The 12,337-nt window shown below is 41.8% G+C and overlaps 1 protein-coding gene across 1 annotated transcript in view; it reads right to left on the bottom strand.

The window, feature by feature from the left end:
• The window catches only part of LOC111873710 (runt-related transcription factor 3), a 641,992-nt gene that overhangs the window by 232,312 nt on the left and 397,343 nt on the right, over positions 1-12,337 (bottom strand). The window lies entirely within an intron of this gene.

The raw sequence follows: 12,337 nt of genomic DNA, 5'->3' as shown, positions 1-12,337 counted from the left end.
GGAGCAGTCAGTGGAATAAAAATTGGCAAGCCAAACCGAAATTGTTGGAGAAAACCTGATCCGATGCCACTTTGTTCACCACAAATCCCACATGACCGGGCCGTCGCTGTCGAAACCAGCGACAAACGGCCTGAGCTATGGCAAGGTCCCATTGTATTTCTCTAAGATCCATTTTAATATTACAATCTCATCTACGTCGATGTCTTAGTACTGGTCTCTTTCCTTCTGACGTTTGCCACCAAAACCCTACACCCCCTCCCTCTTTCGCAAATTCTAAATTGCAGCAGAGGCCAGCGGTTTCAATGACTCATTTACGGTTTTTTTTTATCTGCCTCTATGTCGAGAGAACACGGTCAGGTGGTGGGCCAACTGGCAATCAGGGGCAGTTTAAGGACCACAGCACCAGACGGGATATGTCAAAACACTAGACACTAATTGCAGCTCACGGTTACACGCAGCATTGCAACCGGGTGCACACTAGCGCCGAGCAAAGGAACGGAGTACAGGAGCAGCTCAAGCAACAGGCTCGGCTGCTAGTTAAGTGACAGCATTAATGCCTAAGCAGTTAACGGAATAAATCGGTGAATAAATAACAGATAAATAATTAACTCATTATCAGGTTCTATTAATTAATGAATCACCACGCCATGAAGAGGTACTGGGAAGAGGAGTTATAGGTTCATCATTCTTGACCTCGGCACTAGAAGGATGTGAGCGGTCAGTTTCACGTTTCTGTCTCTTTACTCGCGGGGAAACAGCGCACGATGTCCATTGTATAGGAGGCTAGGTGAGCCCCAGAGCCGGTCTGGACAATTTGAGCTGAGGAAAATCTCTTGCAACTGCCAGAAATCGAATCCCATCAGTGCAGTCCGTGTTCATCGCTATACCGACTGAGCTATGCCGATTTTCCGTTATCAAGGCAAGTAAGATAAAACTCTTCCTGTAATTAATCTTGCACCGTGCTATAAACTGCAATGAGGAACGGGGGTATAGCTTCGCGTTCGTAACCTCGGCAATACATGGGACTTCTTGAGTAAAAGCTTCACTCCCAGGCTGTTCTACCCCCGATGGTACGTAGGTCCACCAGTTCTCATTGCATAGGAATCTGGACAGTTTCCAGAACCGGGCTGGAAACTGTGAAGAACAGAAAAATCGCATGACCCTGAAGGAAATCGATCTCATCGTCCAACCCTAGCCTAGTTACTATATCGACTGAGCTAGACCAGTTATATATGAGGTTTCGAAGACGGTGAATATTAAGATTATGGTCCCGAACAGAGACTAGCTCAACCTAATGGACCCAACAAAATATATTTCATGGAGTTAATCTCTATTCCAGATACAGACTAGCTCAATCTAGTGTACCAAACAGAATGCATTTCATGAGTCAATTTCTATTCCAGGTACACAATAGCTCAACCTACTGTACCCAACAGAATGCATTTCATGGAGTTAATTTCTATTATTCTAATATGTTTCACAGTATTATCTGATGATGAAATTGTGTTCCTTTGACCATAAGTGGACAATGTAAAACATCAAAAAAATGTAAGTTAAACTAAGTGACTGATTTGATAAAGATCAGAGTTAAATATATTAAATCATGCTAAGGGAATAACCAGAACTGCAAAGATCGTAGGCTATTTGGAAGATATGTGTACCAGCAGAAGTAGCCAAACCACATAGGCTGCACATATTGATCAAATTATTGCAACTTCTTTTATTCCCTACAATCAAGAAATCTGTATATGGAGTGCTCGTTATCCCAAATTCTGATCCATGGGTCACTGTTGCGTCCCCAGCGCTATGATAAAGGTGGTGAAACAATTTTGGTATAGAATTATACTATGCATCTGTTACATCATGCATGAGATATTTTATTTTGAATTTCGAGTGCACACAGAGGGGAGGGAACAATATAAACTGTTAGTTCCGGAAACAAGTCTTGGTGCCCAACTGACATGTGCGCATTGCATGATGAGGATGTGATATTTCGTTGATGTGGAAGTGAGAATTACAGTTTTCCTGCTTCTGGTGGGCTGTTTGTAATTTGTGGACCCCCATATGATGGCTAACCCACTCATTTCCGCCCCTGTTCCTAATTTTTACTCTACGTCGTTTCAAAATGAGCCAACAGGTTTAGTTTTGAGTCTGAGCAACTTCGTTACTGTCCCACGGGTATATTAACGCTTTAAGACCATATTTCTTCTAAACTATAAGAATTCAGTCCGTACCTCACAGGAAGCACATTACGTCAAACCGGTTAATGCTGTTTAGGGAAACAGTCGCTGTTTATTATGAATACCATATGAAGACACAAATACACTCTATGGACCGAATACAATGTTTTAGTTTGTTTAAGCAGGTGGTATAATAACAACCCGTCACGGTAGCCGCGCGGTCTAAAGCATGCACTGTCTTTGTTCTCTCGAATCCTGGGATCGTGGGTTCGAATCCCACTCAGAGCACGGATGTCTGTTGTATGATGTGTTTGTGTTGCCCTGTGTTTAGGTAGCGGCCCTGCGAGGACCTGATCACTCGACCAAGGAGTCCTACCGTCTTGGAGAAATGATTACGGAGCTGAGTAAGAGGCCTGGGCCTTGAATGGGCTGGAAGAGCCATTGAAAAAAAGTATAGTAATCACTGTGCGTTAAAGGGTTAATTGTGAACTGCTTTATAAAGAGTTGGCCATGAAATCGTTTTTGTCTTTCAGTTCACAAGTTGTTGTCAGTGTGTACGGCTTCCTGACGGAATTAGTTGATGCTTGCTAACTGCTTCACGCTGTTTCCTTGCTTGGCTTACTCTTAGGCCCTGAAGATGGAGGATATATGTTCCTCCGAAACGTCGGCTACACTGCTTTATATTCCAGAAGTTAGAACTCTTCATAAAAACCGTTTGGAAGTCAAGTCACACAAAATTAGTACATTTTATTTCCGTGTAAACTATATCTAAAACTGATTAAAAATTATTAACTGTCTATAATTAAATAATAATTGAGTAAATTGACCTACTTATTAATATAAGAAAATTAAGCTCATACTGCAACTCTTTATTGCAAAGTTCATACTGTGGCAAATATTCTCAAAGCAAAAACTGTGGAGCTAGAGTAACACTCGTTGCCAGCGAACGGCTCTGAAACAACACTCGTGTCTAGACAACGGCTCAGTAAATACATTCCCACCGTAACAGATAAACATGCAACAATACAGGTACTGTTGGGAACGGTGTGTTCTACTCGGTCCGTGCAAAGTGATTATAAAGAAGAAAATTGGGGTAACCGAGTCAGTTCTTCAAGGGAGTCTGCGAAGAAAAGATTTCAGTTAGAAGGGAGGCGCTGTTCAGAAGAGACTTGAGCCCGAAAGCAGAGGACTAGCCACTGATAGAAGCCGTTACCAGGCAACTACTATTGAAGACATTGCCGCCTGGAAATGATTTGTAAAGTGTGGAAATCTGAGATGGCGTCTTAATTAAACGTAATTACGAGTTGTGTGCTGAAGTAGTCAATAAATCCAACACCCTGTCTGTAGTGTTACTACGTCATGTGACAACACTTATTCACCCGTCGAGGGAATCAGTCTTTATGTAACTTGAAATCCCATTACCGTTTTTACAAAATTCTTCCGCTGGACCCTACCTGAGACAGATGAACTAAGTACACAGTTGAAATGCAATTTTCTCACTATCTATGTCCAACTGGTCTCTTCCATTGGACTTCTCGCTTCGTTCTCCATAAATTCGATCAGAAAGAAACCGTGATGAGGATATTTTCTCGAATTTATTTTCTCCATTGATCTTGTATTGCGAACCTTTTAAATTAAGTAACTGTGAAGTACATCAACTCAGATTTGAATTCAAACAAGGTTTTACCCTTTGTTACCAAGGCAGATTTCGTATACATAGTAGGTACGGTTACAATGGACAAACTGTAAGATACAGCTGACAAAGTTCATGTTGGACAAACACGGTTTCGAGAGCGGAGGGTATGTTTTGCAAAGTTTCGTTGACACTGCAGTTGTCACTGAGTGTGTCACCGGTTCTTGTAGAACAGATGCTTAGGGATCACAGGTTACAGATGTATCGAAACACAATTTAGATATAGGACTACAGTAGGTTAGGTCGACTGCTGAGGAAAGACAGGTAAATATTGAAACAGATAATAAGGAAGAAGATTTTCAAGGTTCTGCATGATGGATTGGCCCAGGATTGCACCCAACAGCGGGGTTTGGTACTAGCGGTGTTGAACCTTCGGGTTCTGCTATCAGAGAGTTAGTTAATTAGTAAGATGGATCTTAGGAAAACAGCTTGTGAGGATGGGAGGTGGATGGAACTGGCTCAGGATTTTGTCCAGTGGCGGGCTCTGGTATTAGCGGTGTTGAACCTTTGGGTTCTGCTACCAGAGAGTTAGTTAATTAGTAAGATGGCTCTTAGGGAAACAGGCTGTGAGGATGGGAGGCGGATGGAACTGGCTCAGGATCGTGCCCAGTGGCGGACTTTGGTATTAGCGGTGTTGAACCTTTGGGTTCTGCTACCAGAGTTAGTTAATTAGTAAGATGGATCTTAGGGAAACAGGTTGTGAGGATGGGAGGTGGATGGAACTGGCTCAGGATCGTGTCCAGTGGCAGGCTTTTGTATTAGCGGTGCTGAACCTTCGGGTTCTGCTATCAGAGAGTTAGTTAATTAGTAAGATAAGCGGCCTCCGTAGTCTAGACGTAACGTGACTCAAGGTACGCGGGTTCAAATACCCAGCGGAAGTCGTCGAATTTTTAAGGGCGGAAAAATTCAGGGAACAAGTCCTCCGGGAGGGACTTTAAGCCGTGGGTCCCGTGTTGTAGCTTTACGGCACGTAAAAGAACCTCATATCTCCAAAGGAGGTAACTGAGCCAAATAACGGACGTTTCCCGCCCAACAGCAGTCTCTAATACCTCTGGTAGATGGGGGAAGCATTATAGATACCTCTCAGCTAGTAGAGCCGGTCTCGCTGGCTGGGCGGGACTGATGGTAAGCACCAGTACCGGTAGGATATAGAGACTGGTAGAAATCATAGAGGGAAGCACAATGGACCAATACTGGTCTCAGTGCATGGGGAAACCCACCCTCTCCAATAACTAACTAACTAACCAATTAGTAAGATGAATCTTAGGGAAACAGGTTGTGAGGATGGGAGGTGGATGTAACTCGCTCAGGATCGTGTCCAGTGGCCGGCTTTGGTATTAGCGGTGCTGAACCTTCGGGTTCTGCTACCAGAATTAGTTTAGTAAGATGGCGCTTAGGGAAACAGGCTGTGAGGATGGGAGGTGGCTAGAACTGGCTCAGGATCGTGTACAATTACAGGCTTAAGTATTAGCGGTTTTGAATCTTCTGGTTCTGCTGCCAGAGATGCATTTGGTATAGTTCAGACAAATACTGCCGCCATAAAGATGGACTGAGCAATTAGCACAGACTGAGGACGTGACATCATTCAAATGGCTTAGACTGCGGCCCTCAAAGTGTCCATTCTGTGCTGTTTTAACACCGTTCTTTGTTACCAACATGATGGCTATAAATTCCCTGCACGGAAGAAATCCCTGATGTTGTATCCACGGTTTTAAATTAATAAACATGTCCTCTGGGCCGAGCTGGTCGATTGATGATATGATTCGATGTGATGTGGATGACAGGTATGCGGGGACTAAACACCGGTCCCACCCAGTGTACAGAATTAATGCCACGAAATATGCAAACTTTCGCTTATAAAATAATAGCGTGTAGAGCCGTTACTGGGCAACGATCTCGAAACAAAAGACTAAAAAACATCTGATGCTAGGTAACAGATTCTTAATGAGCAAGTATGAGCAACCGTTACCGAGTGATGCCTTCGAAAACAAACATATTCCCATGGAAACGGTTGGAGTATAACAATGGACGGTGTTTCCCATGCGGGCCGTGCCGAAATGTTATAAGCAAGGGACTAGTTGTAACAGAGTCAGTTGTTAATAATTAGTTTTACTGGAACCTGTGAAGAGTAGATTTGGTCGGTGCAGTTGAAGAATCCCCACTGTTAGAAGCCGTTACCAGGGAATGACTAGTGAAGACTGAAAAGATTTAGCGTGTGTTGTAGTAACATGTAAAGTGTGGAAATCAGCGATGGCCTTTTAATTAAGTGTATTCATGGTTCGTGTGTTAAAGTGGTCAGTATATCCATTCTCCAAACCAAAACTCCGCCGAGAGTCACTATAACACGTGGCAATATCTAGCTATATACTACTAAAGTGCTCTCCATAAAATCAAGTCTGGATATTACATTCAAAATTATGTTCTCTCAATTTTTTGTTTAATGTCGCCATGACGATGGAAGCAAATTTTCCATTTATATTTCCACTTTTCTCTGCTCAGATATTTATCCACTTCTATATTTACAGAACTGTTTATTTATTTATTTCCATACATAGATTTACATATAGTCACTACTTTCTCATGTTATGTACATGTTCCTTTATAACTTCTATTTATCGTCGAAAATACGCAGCACAGCAATTAATTTGACTGATTTCGAATCTTTATTCTGATATTAAAAGTTTATTATCCTAGCCTGTCATTATGATATCCGATTATTTGCCATGGTAAACAGCTACTAGGGCCGGTCACGGTAGCCGAGCGGTCTAAGGCATGCACTGTCTTCGCTCACTCGGAAGCCGGGATCGTGGGTTCGAATCCCACTCAGGCCATGGATATTTGTGTGTGTTTTTCTGTGTCTCTGTACAGGTAGAGGCCTTGCGACGAGCTGATCCCCCGCCCAAAGAGTCCTACCGTATGTCCAAGGTCTAGTAAACCGAAGTGAAACGGAGAGTTTCATGGAGGTAGGCCTAGGCCCAAATGAGGGCTGTAGCGCTAATGAAAAAAAAAACAGCTACTAGACTTCACGGTATCAAACTGCAGAAGACAATATACTTCGAGTCAGAATCGTGGGAACATCAAATATCACAAATAAAATTATGTTCCTAGTACGGTAACTATAATGGTTTTATTATCCACCCGTTCCTCAAAATATGTAAGAAAATACAACGACAGTACTTACAAGAATATCATGGTAAACATTTCCTGGTTCGCTCTACTTTCCGTTTAAATCCATTAAAAGTAGTTTAAGTTATTAAGCTGTATGTTGTAGCTCTACCGACTGCGGTGGTGGTGAGAAGCCTGCAGAGAAATAAATCTGTATAGCAAGCAGAGTGTGGGGCACTACGCTTCAACACATCTGAACTACTGTAAGTCTCTGAAGACGGCCTCCGCTCCGTGGAGTTAGTCCTCTGCCTTTCCAGTTTCTCTGGTTTCCACGGGCGATGGAAGGAACTGCCGTGTAAGTCAATAGAAAGAGAAGGAATTTGTTTAAAATCACACAAACAAAATAGTATTATTGTGGCGTATAGACCCGATGCTAGGCAAAGTCCTGGAAACAAACAAGGAGACAACAGCCATTGTCATGCAACGGCGGAGTAAACAAGTCTCTACAACAATAGTTACTGTCGTAACGGTGTATGAACCCCGTTTCTAACAGTCTGCATACAACAATTGAAACAAGGGTGTTTTCTATGTGGTCCGTGCCGATCAGTTACCTTAAAGACAATTGGGGCTGCCCAGTTACTTGCCAGTTGTCAGTTGATAGAGAGTTATTTGACAGTTGATCGAGAGAGAGTTCTGCACAGGCGGCTGTGAAGATATAACCTGAGCTCGTTAAGATGAAGAATCTCTACCCTTAGAAGCCGTTACCAGGTTATGATTGATGAAGATACATCAGGCTGGAAAAAGGCTTAGAGGGTACTGTAGTGATTTGTGATTGTGGAGATTACCAATAGCGCTGTAATTACTTGTAGTTCCGAGTAGCGTGTATAAGTGGTGAACACATCTGTTCACCAACTCAAACACCGTCTGTAGTACCAACCCTAAATGCTGACAATATCTGTAAAAATTAGCACCTTAGAAAAGAGGGGTCGCATATGAAGAAAATTAATATGAATATTTCTAATTGTCAATTCTAATGATGTTCAATTTTTTCAAAAGCTCTTTGAGGGAGGGAAATATGGGATCACCTTATATTTGCGCTTATACTGTGTACGAAAATAATTACACACTCTCCATCTGCTACGGGATCGACTGTGCCTCTTCTTCAGCCAGTGACGTAGATCCTTACATCACACTGGCGAAGTTATTAAGACTTATTATTAACATAATTCATATCCCAGTGAGAAATTCGAACATGCCCAGGACTTCACATCCATAAGGTTGCCTACACGAGGTGTGGTGCATTCTGCTCGCTTCGTAGAGGAGATAAACTTCAGCATGAAATCGTAAAATAGTTCAAAATTCATAAAATAAATAATTCATATATATATTAACGAGGTAAAGTAGTCAGTTGAGGCACTATGCTACAAGAGGAAAGGTCGTGGGTTCGATTCCCAATGAGTTCATTGGATTTTCTAATTGACCTAACCCTTCCAGCCGTACTATGGCCCTGAGGTCGACTTAACCTCTAACAAAAATGAGTATTAGGAATCTTCCTAGGGGTAAAAGGCTGAAAACCTTACCACCATCTGTGAGCTGATTGTGTAGAAATTGTGAGAGCCTCGACGTCTCACAATCCTACGGGTCTCCACAGCCTGTTACAGGAATAGCTTTACCTTTCACATAATATACATATTTATATGGCGAACACACGATTCAAAACCAACCCTTCCAAATGTTGGCATGTTTTTCTGCAGGAAAGAATTATGCAATTTTGTCCACACCCAGTAGAAAATATTTGGAGTCCTCCATTTCAAATTTGTGACTTTCCTCTCTGTAGCAAAAACCGGGACAAACAAATAAACTGTTAATTCAGTGCGTAGTACATCAGGGTTGCAGTTGTACTCAGCGCTGCGCACTGGCTGTGGGGTTGCAACTCAAACTGGCATTCCACCCCATGGGGCTTCCCGTTTCTCTTCATTATATCGCTGTATACTTCACTTTTGCAAATATTCGTTATCTGTGCATTGAGATTAATCTAATATACACGTAACTGAGAGTCTGTTACAAGGGCGTGATACAAGAAATTAGTAATTTCAACAGAACTATGATATATTTTAAGAAAGCCCGGACGATGAACGGGTACTTCACTAAATAATAATAATAATAATATATTGTATTTTAGCGTCCTGTTGCACTGATTCATATTCATAATGTGTATGTATTAACAGTCCTCAAGTGCATACAATCCCATCTACCACTTCTACACTACATGTTACGGCAGTATGCTGCCATCTTCAGGTGTATCGATCCGTCAACCGTTTCACTGCTTGCCTTTGTATGTCCATTTACAAATAATATTAAATTTGTATACGTCCTTATATAATAATAAAGTCTATATATTTAAAACTTGTTAAAACCTATTATCTCATACGTCATATTTTAAATTCGTGTGTATTATTGATCAGCCTCATGGGGGTCGTTCTTCTTATGTTTCTAATGTTGTGTGTATATCTGCAACGTGAAAAATGTTACATATTATTGTTATGTTTTGATTTTTATTGGTTTCGTGTTGTTAATATTATACTGTTTAGTATTCACTATGTCTTATGATGTGTTCTACTCTTGTGGCTGCGTGCGTTGTATCGTTGGATGTGTGTGTGTGTGTGCTGTTTTCATTCTCTTATATTATTGATCGAGTTATGGTGTTGTGGGAGTAAGTGTGGTGGGGGTAGGTGGTGGGGTTGTGTTGTGTTGTTCTGTGTAAATTGTGTGTAATTCATGAAATATTGGGTTATATATTTCTTTATTTATGTTATTCATATGCGTGTTTTTCTTTGTTGTTCTGTATATATGGTAGTTTTCCGATGTGTTTAAATCTTGTCCTTTTTTATTCGTTGCTATGATGTCCATAGTATTTTCTATTGCACCGTATGCGTGTCCTGTGTTTAATATGTGTTCCGAGTGTTCTGTATTACTGTTATTGTGTCTTATGTCTTGAATGTGTTCCTTATATCTAGTATTAAATTCCCCCCAGTTTGTCCTATATAGCACGTCAATTAGTGCATTGTGTCACCAATTACGAGACGAGAAAACACACATACATATATTCTTTAATGATAAAAAAAAAAGTAAAGCTATCCCTGTAACAGGCCGTGAAGGCCCATAGGGTTGTGAGACGTTAAGGGTCCCACATTATCTAGACAATCGGCTCAGAGATGGCGGTAAATTTGTCAGCCTTACGCTCCGGCCGCGCTCTACTCTCCGGGAAAATTATTTATTTAATTCCTGGTACTCATTTCTGTCAGAGGCTGAGTGAACCCCAGGGCCACAGTGCTGCCGGAAGGATTGTGTCAATTGAAAAAATCCATTGACCTCATCGGTATTTGAACCCGCGACCTTCCGACTTGTAGCATAGTGCCTTAACCACTACATAATAATAATAACAACAATAATGATAATCGTGAATCTATACACCCACTCCCCCATACGTCTTCATGGTGTATTGCTTAATTAGCTAAGCACGGGACAACCTCACTTTTAATAATAATAATAATAAAAGTGATCATTCTACATAATAATTACGTTTCCTATATACTCTATAATATAATGGACAATCCAGCATTTTACAAAATACCAATCATAGTGGCCGCGCGGTCTAAGGCATGAACCTTCTTCGCCCGCTCGAACACAGGAATCGTGGGTTCGAATCCCACTCATGCGTGGATGTATGTGCGCGTTTATTCTCTGTTTGTGTCGTCATGTGTAGGTAACGGCCTTGCGGCGGGCTGATCCCCGACCAAGGAGTCCTACAGATTGAATACATGATTAAGAAACTGAAATGTCGGCCGAGGCCAGCAAGAGCTGTACAGCCATAGATAGGAGCAGATAGTATTTTGCAAAATGCTAGGAAGGCCGAATTTAGTGTCCAGGCTCTAGGTTCCTAACCCCCTACCCAAATTCTTCCAGCTTTGTAATTAACTAACTCACTCACTCAATGAAGCCAAGCCCCTATCGAGAAGCCAACAGTCGCTAAGCTACTCAAAAATTTCCCAATATTTTATGAGACCCGAAGGTTCATTATCGTCTTCACGAAAGCCCGTCACTAGTCTGTATACTGAGTAATTCAATGCATGTAGATCAAATCTTGATGTCTAACAATGCAACGTTCAGTAAACACCGTGCTGCAAAGGACTGCACTTCGCAGCTGTTCATCTCAATAAGAAACACCACAACGCGGCGCTCTTGACGAAGATGCACTGCAGTTTGATCTTAGGGAAACAGGCTGTGAGGATGAGAGTGGATGGAACTGGCTCAGGATCGTGTCCAATGGCGGGCTTTGGTATTAGCGGTGTTGAACCTTCGGGGTCTGCTACCAGAGCGTTGGTTAATTAGTAAGATGGATCTTAGGGAAACAGGCTGTGAGGATGGGAGTGGATGGAACTGGCTCAGGATCGTGTCCAGTGGGAGCTTTGGTATTAGCGGTGCTGAACCTTCGGGTTCTGCTACCAAACAGGTGCTTGTGAAACATGAATCACCATTATCGATCTGTACAAATAAAAAGTTATGTATGTATATATACAGGAAAACTTTAATTGCTGGTTATATAGATCAGTTCAAGGGATATTCAGACATCCTGAAAAAAAAGCCATTCATATGAAATATTTTTCCATCATGGAGTGAAAATGAAAGAGCGCTTCATTACACATGCCCACTCTGTTTTTAATAGAAGTTTTTTCCTCATTTCTAGTCACGAAATGCAATTCAGCCTACGACCGCCAAACCAGTGGTTGGATCGAAGCCTAGCAATTGCAGCGAGACCATTAACATGCTACATCGCCTTGCATTCTTACCACAGAATATTACATTGCCTGAGCCGGAATAGCTCAGTTGGTATAGGGAAGGGCTACGGGTCGGACAGCACAGGTGCCATTCCCGGCTGGGGCAGAAGATTCTCCTCTATTCAACAGCGTCCAGACCGCTTCTGGGGCCCACCCAACCTCCTATGCAATGGGTACCGAGGGCTCTTTCCCCTAGGTAAAAGCTACGGGGGCGTGAAACTTACAACTCATCTCGATCCAATGTCGAGGTCAAGAATGCCGGAGATATGCCTCCACTCTCTCTAAGTTTTTAAGGTGCGGTACCTAATTAATTAAAAAATAGGGACAAGTTTACCTTTAGCATCCTAAATTTTCCGCTTAACTGGCTTTACGATTCCCAATGAGAGGATACATGTTTCTTATCTAATATTTCCGGATTATTTTAGTTTCCTAATCTCAAATATAAACACAGGAAATCTAAAAAAAAAAACTTCAATTTGAATAAAACCTTGTGTGGGGACAGATTTATGCTTTTCCACAAA

The sequence above is a fragment of the Cryptotermes secundus genome, unplaced genomic scaffold, assembly GCF_002891405.2.
Source record: "Cryptotermes secundus unplaced genomic scaffold, Csec_1.0 scaffold31, whole genome shotgun sequence".
NCBI lineage: Eukaryota > Metazoa > Arthropoda > Insecta > Blattodea > Kalotermitidae > Cryptotermes > Cryptotermes secundus.
The sequence above is the reverse complement of the archived record's forward strand: the minus strand, read 5'-3'. Positions and strand labels throughout refer to the sequence as shown.